Here is a 6,000-nt window from a genome sequence, read left to right on the forward strand (position 1 = left end):
TAAGGAACAAAGTCCAAGTAAGGTACTAAATAAACATGTACTGTACCATTAGTCTTCATTGTATTTCTTATACTGCGGTGCAGTTCCTTCTTCTAAACCATTGTTTTCTGATGCATCGTTTTGCAGCACAACTGTGACACTGAGTATGGCTCACTGTAAAAACAGAAAACTTTTCACCACACAAGGAAAATCACCTATAGCTGGTACAGCATACCTGGTTTTTATACTTAATATTACATAATATATGCACACTCTGAAGACCATTAACGGAAGTTCAACACGGTCAAAGTCAAGTCACAGTTCTGTATTATTGCCATTTTTCCAGGCTGAGATAAATCTCCTATAAACAGTCGCGGTACCGTAACTGTTGCCTTAGGTAAGAAACAGCAGAGGATTATATACAGTACAAATCAAGAATCTTTAGTTGAATTATATTTAATGAAAAATATGCTGCATTGTTGCCACTAGTTAGATTGTGCGAGATAAAAAAGAGTGATGGCGGTTTGGAGTGTTTTTTTAATTTCTCCACATGATGAAGATGCGTAAATAAACATTTCCTTTGTAAATTTGAAATTAAAAGCTAACATTTAATTAATGAATAAATGATGACCAAGTATATAAGTGTGTTATGTGTGTGTCATTTGAGCATGATCATGCTGCCTTAATGAGAAAGCTTTTTTTGTTTGTTTGTTTGTTTGTTTTTCTAATGCATTGGTGTGTCTACCTGGTTGGCATGTAGAAGTTGGTGTGTGGCTAAAAGTTTTAGACTTTTTTACTTTTTGTCCTTCTGCAATGTATATCAATTGTTTACCAATATAACCTTACATTTTATAAAAGACCAGAAACTTATAAATGTAATTTTAACCCTCGGGCCATCTGAAAAGCAAACTACTGATAAGTTTGTAGGAGGACACATCTGTTCACACAGGTGTGAAGCTTCACTGACAGATGTCTTTACTTCCTCTGTTTGCTTAACGTGTCTTGTCTCCAGAGGTCAAATGTGTTAACATTGTGGAAACAACAGCAGTCACTTAGTCTGTTACGGTATTCCATCTTAAAACACATCCTGGTCAGAACTACTGAGAAATACTGCAGCATCACATCAGAGCACAATGAATGAATAAAGAACAAATAAAGTAGAGATAAAAAAGATTGAATAGGCACATAAAGATGAGAGCGAGCAAAAGAATATTAAAAACCCCACAAACTCGGACGGAAATCTGCATTTTCCTAAAAACAGAGTTGCACGTTGCATCAGCAGTATCTTAATTAGAGCACAATCAGTCATTGGCAGGTCTCTCCAGTATTGTCATGCATCTCTGTCTACATCAGTGCCGATTATTGTGATAATGTCTAAACCTCTGTCTGGCCATAATTTATACATTGTGAATCACGGTCTTGTTGTCTCTGACTTAAAAGCCTCTTGTTTTCCCTGAATCAACAAATCAAAGGCAGAACCCTTTCCCTCCTCCACCCACCCCTAGGGGGGTTACTATTCAGCAATCAAGTCACTTTCCATCCACCCCTCATTCACACCATAACTTTCTAACTGGCAGGTTGACACCATCTGCATTATCAACAGCATTGTTTATGCCAGTCTAAAGGCCTGCGAGGGCTAAGAGATTGATTAAAACTTACAATATAACAACGTTGTTCACGTCCGACAACATAATAAGAAGCAGCTGCTGCTGCAGGGAAGGCCAGGGGATCGTTATAATGAAAATGGTTTATCTTTTGCTTGAGATGATCTTTTTTTTTTTTAGATATTCCCTGGCAAACTGCCCAAGAGGTGATTTTTTTTTATCCCATCTTAAATATAATGGCCTAAGGCTTTCAAGGAAAAGCAACAGTTTGCCAAATATCTTTACAGTAACCACACAGGAATAATATTGAAAGACTCAACCAAATATTCTTTGATAAGCCTTGAGGCTAATAATTATAAAAAATACAAGTCTCAATACACATTAAAGAAATACGTGTCAGTTAAAGTCAAGGTATTACTAAAAAGGAAACAATTTAGCATTTAGTTAAATTTTGGGCTTAGACCAGTGTTTTTCAACTTTGGGGTAAGGACCCCATTTGGGGTCGCCCAGAATTCAAATAGGGTTGCCCAAACTCATTTGCACTAATCTATCTACTCTGTATTTGCAACACAGTATAACATACATGGCCGAAAACTGATTCTAGAAAAAAGAAATAGTTCTGGGGTTGCCAGCAATGTGTGATGTCAAAATGAGCCCCAAAAAAAAAAGGTTGGGAACCACCGGCTCAGACGTTGGCAGCTGTCCAGGATGGCATCTTGAATCATTGGATTTCTGCTGCAAGTTTGCACAACATGTCCTGATACTATGTCACAGCATGACTTTCAGGTGGGCGGATGCTTATGTGTGGAACCCTACGCTTTCACTTTCACACATCCTGCAGCCTTGACTGTCAAGATGATTGATTTGACTTGTGAAGGCAGACAGGTTAAGATAGAAACATGTCTCTTCTGCACTGTATCAAAATAAAAGCCACGCAGCTCTGTTTCTTTTATGTGGTGGAGTGTTGCACTGACAGGACAATCACAAGCAGGCAGCAGAACAAGAGCAGAGAGTGGTATCCCAGTGTGTTTAAATAAGCTACTGTAGTTTTGAACAACTTGCAAGGGGAAAGAAAAGCTAAGAGGAGAGCGTCACAGACTGACAGTACAAGGGGGGTAGATTGATATTTTGGAAAACATGTTTTTTTATTTTTTTCTCTTCAGATACTCTTCAGCTGTTTAAAACTCCACAACTGCCCTGCTGTCCTTTGCCATCATTGTTCTCCACCATCAGTCAAAAACAACTCAGCTGCAACCGTGTTACAGAGAAACTATGTATGAATGAAACAACAGAAAAAGTAGAGAAAATAAGATTTAATGATTTCCCAGTGTGAGTGTTTTGGAATGTTCAGAGTTCAAAATATTTGAAATCAGTTGGACTTTTAGTTATATCTCATTATGTAAAATGGTTTAAAGCAGGGGTCTCAAACTAATTAGAGGCCGCTGCTGCCACCATCATGTCACTGGGGGCCACACAGTGTTTAAAGGTAAATACAAAAAAAAAAAAAAACAGATTGTCTGGAAAGAATTGTCTTTTATTAAATATCTTTAATAATTAAAAAAATAAATAAAACTAACAGGGACTGGTTAGAGAATGGACTAAAGTCATATAAGAAAAGTGTATGAAAGGTAAAGTACATGGTGACTGTAGTGAATCGTAGCAGATTTAAATACACTGCAGCCATCAGCTGATGCCAGCAGCTCCTCCTGAATGATCTACAGACAAGACATCTAATGTGTCCTGGCACTGGTCCTGGTTACGGAGGTGTCCAAATACAACTTACTAACTGAAAGCCTCAAATAAATCTGTTCATCATTTAAGAAATATTTTAATCCTCTTTTTACTCCGGGCTTCTAGTCCTGATTAACTCATTTATCGTAGCCCGTTGTAAGTTTAATGATGAACTCTGTCTAGATTCTCTCAGCGTGTATCTAAGTTATCTACATAAATGCATTCAGGCAGAGTTGGTAAGAAACAGTCAAACACGGTGCTTAAACCTTGATCAATATTACGATATGTAATATCCCCCATTCTGCCTTAACAGAGCCGCAGCTGCTGCTGCTGGTGTCCAGCTGCTCACTCGTTGAAAATAAGCAGCATATTAGATTTTTGTTTGGTTCAACAAGGCAACAGGGAAGACCCCAGTCCTCAGTGCTTTTAGGTGTTACTGTTTGTTCTGCCTTGTTAAGAGGCAGCTGTACGAAAGGCAACAAAAGGATCAGAGAGGGTGGAGAAAATAACAAGCAACCATGCTGAGCAGGAACGACCCAATCTGTAGTAACTGAAAACGTTAGGCACCAGCTCTATACAATTCTCTGTAATAAAAAAAAACATGTTTTAACAAAACAACCTTACTTGTGTCTAAAAAATTACAACAAAAATTTCAAAACTTCAAAACAGCTTAGAGGACCTAAATCTGGTTAGTGATTAGGAACGAGGTAGAATACAAGTTATTTTTAAATATGTATTTAGTCAGTAGTCAGACAGCTGCTAGTTACTTGTATATCAATTGGAGTAATTGGAGTAATGTAATTTTTTGGCATTGAAAGCTTGGCATTGCCTTTCTACTAGCAGTTTCATCATCATATTATTATTATTATTATATCACAAGATGAATAATTTGATAATTCATTTCAATGATGTAAGTTTGTCACTGAATCTAAAATCTATTTATCTATTTTATGATTTTTTTTTCTTCTAATATTTACAAACACAGCCTAAACTAAGGGCCAATAACCCAGACACAACAAACCACAGCTTGAGAGACACAGGCAGAAATCTATGTTTCCAGTCAGAACAACAGGATAACAGATTTATAATTTCAAACAGGAAGTGACATAAGAGTTTCAGTTCATACCCATCAAACCTCTCTGTATCATAGCCCCATTGGTATTTCCAGCAAATGTCCTCAATCAAAGAAACACATTTCACAGATGTGATGTCATGCCTTTTATCCATCATTCAAACACATTAAGAAGCATGCTTTCTTGTTGTCTTCTGCAAGAAAACACTAATGGCCTACCATCACCCACATCCCTGCCTCCCTTCTCATCTCCTTTCCTCTCCTCCTTTCCCCTCCCCTCTCTTCACTCCTCCTACTCTCTCCTCTCCTCAGTATGTATTAGACAACAGGGTCAGACATGAAATTCAAAGGAAAAATCACAGCTTGTAAAAGAAGGAATTCCTCCATCTTTACCTTTTAGTGCAGTCAGAGGTGGACGCTGTGATTCAGCTGCTGCTGATGCTTCTCAGCTTCAGCTAACAACATCACGTGACCAGGAACCATCTGCTCCTGCTGCCTGGTCATATGACCAGATTAGTTTCTGGCAATGCATTCTGGGATTTGTAGTCTTTTGGATCCCCAAGACAGAACAAGTATTTTGTAAAAATGTAGAACAAATTAATGATAAAAGCTTAATCTGACCAAATTAAATAAAAACATACAGGAGGTCACCTTCAGGAAAAAAAACATTATCCTGACTCTACTGCAGGGGTATTCAAAGCTCTATTTAACACAATTGAAAAAAAAAAAATCTTTTGCATATTGCTTATTCCATGGACTTTACTATAACCATTAGGAAGTAAACCAATACACCGCTACACTATTATAAGTTGTTATAAAAATTGATGACTCTGATTTAAATTCTAGCGGACTAGATTCTTCGGCAATTTGAATGTAAGGCACTGAAAGCAATACAGGGAATTGTGAAGTAAAAATGATATGAGGACAATGACAATGTGTAATTTCCACTCACTCTGATATTGAATCAACATATGTTTGTGAGAAAATTAAATGTTATTACATACCTAAAAACTCTAAGAACATATTGAAGCAGGAAATTATACAAGTTTAGCAAAGGAAGATAACATGGGTAACATGGGCTCAAAGAAATAAACGCAAAGTCAGATGCAACCAGTGAACTAGGATGAGACTTTAAAATGTTCAACATTACATCTGACTTTAAATTCATATTAAAGAATTACATAGATTTGATTGATTACCGTTATTGTTAACATTAAATATAAACATTAAAACCAGCTGTAAATAAAAATAAAAGTAAAAGGATCAGACATTTCTGATAAGCAGCATGTGAGCCATTCAAAATAAATATGCAGCATTTTTGTTAAAGCTTCCAGTTTTGACACATGTGTGAAACAAAGGGATTAAAAACAGCTTGTTTATATGATGTGATTTTGTCCAAAAACAACCATGAGCTGCTGAGCCTGTCATTTTAATCCTAGAACCTTCACAATGTGATGTTTTCAAACAGATTTTCCAGGTTACCAAATAATGTTGGATGACCACCCAGAAAAAAGAAATCTCAAGCCAATTTGGCTGCAGGTCTTACCACTGAGTGCAAACACATGCTGGAGCATAGGGCTGACAGTGAGCCCAGTGGGACAGACTGTCTGAGCC

General features: G+C 37.1%; 1 protein-coding gene across 2 annotated transcripts in view; it reads right to left on the reverse strand.

Moving 5' to 3' along the window:
• Positions 1 to 5,004, reverse strand: part of tsnare1 (T-SNARE Domain Containing 1) — a 75,960-nt gene extending 70,956 nt beyond the window's left edge. The window contains exon 1 of one of the 2 annotated variants that reach the window (XM_008324068.3): positions 4,780 to 5,001. The gene's annotated coding sequence lies outside the window, so the exon portion shown is untranslated. Of the gene's footprint in view, positions 1 to 4,779 lie in introns of both variants that reach the window. The other variant, XM_025061797.1, reaches the window with a different exon arrangement.
• Positions 5,005 to 6,000: the final 996 nt, after the last annotated feature.

This window comes from Cynoglossus semilaevis, chromosome 13, assembly GCF_000523025.1.
Source record: "Cynoglossus semilaevis isolate Cse_v1.0 chromosome 13, Cse_v1.0, whole genome shotgun sequence".
In the NCBI taxonomy this organism is placed as follows: Eukaryota; Metazoa; Chordata; class Actinopteri; order Pleuronectiformes; family Cynoglossidae; genus Cynoglossus; species Cynoglossus semilaevis.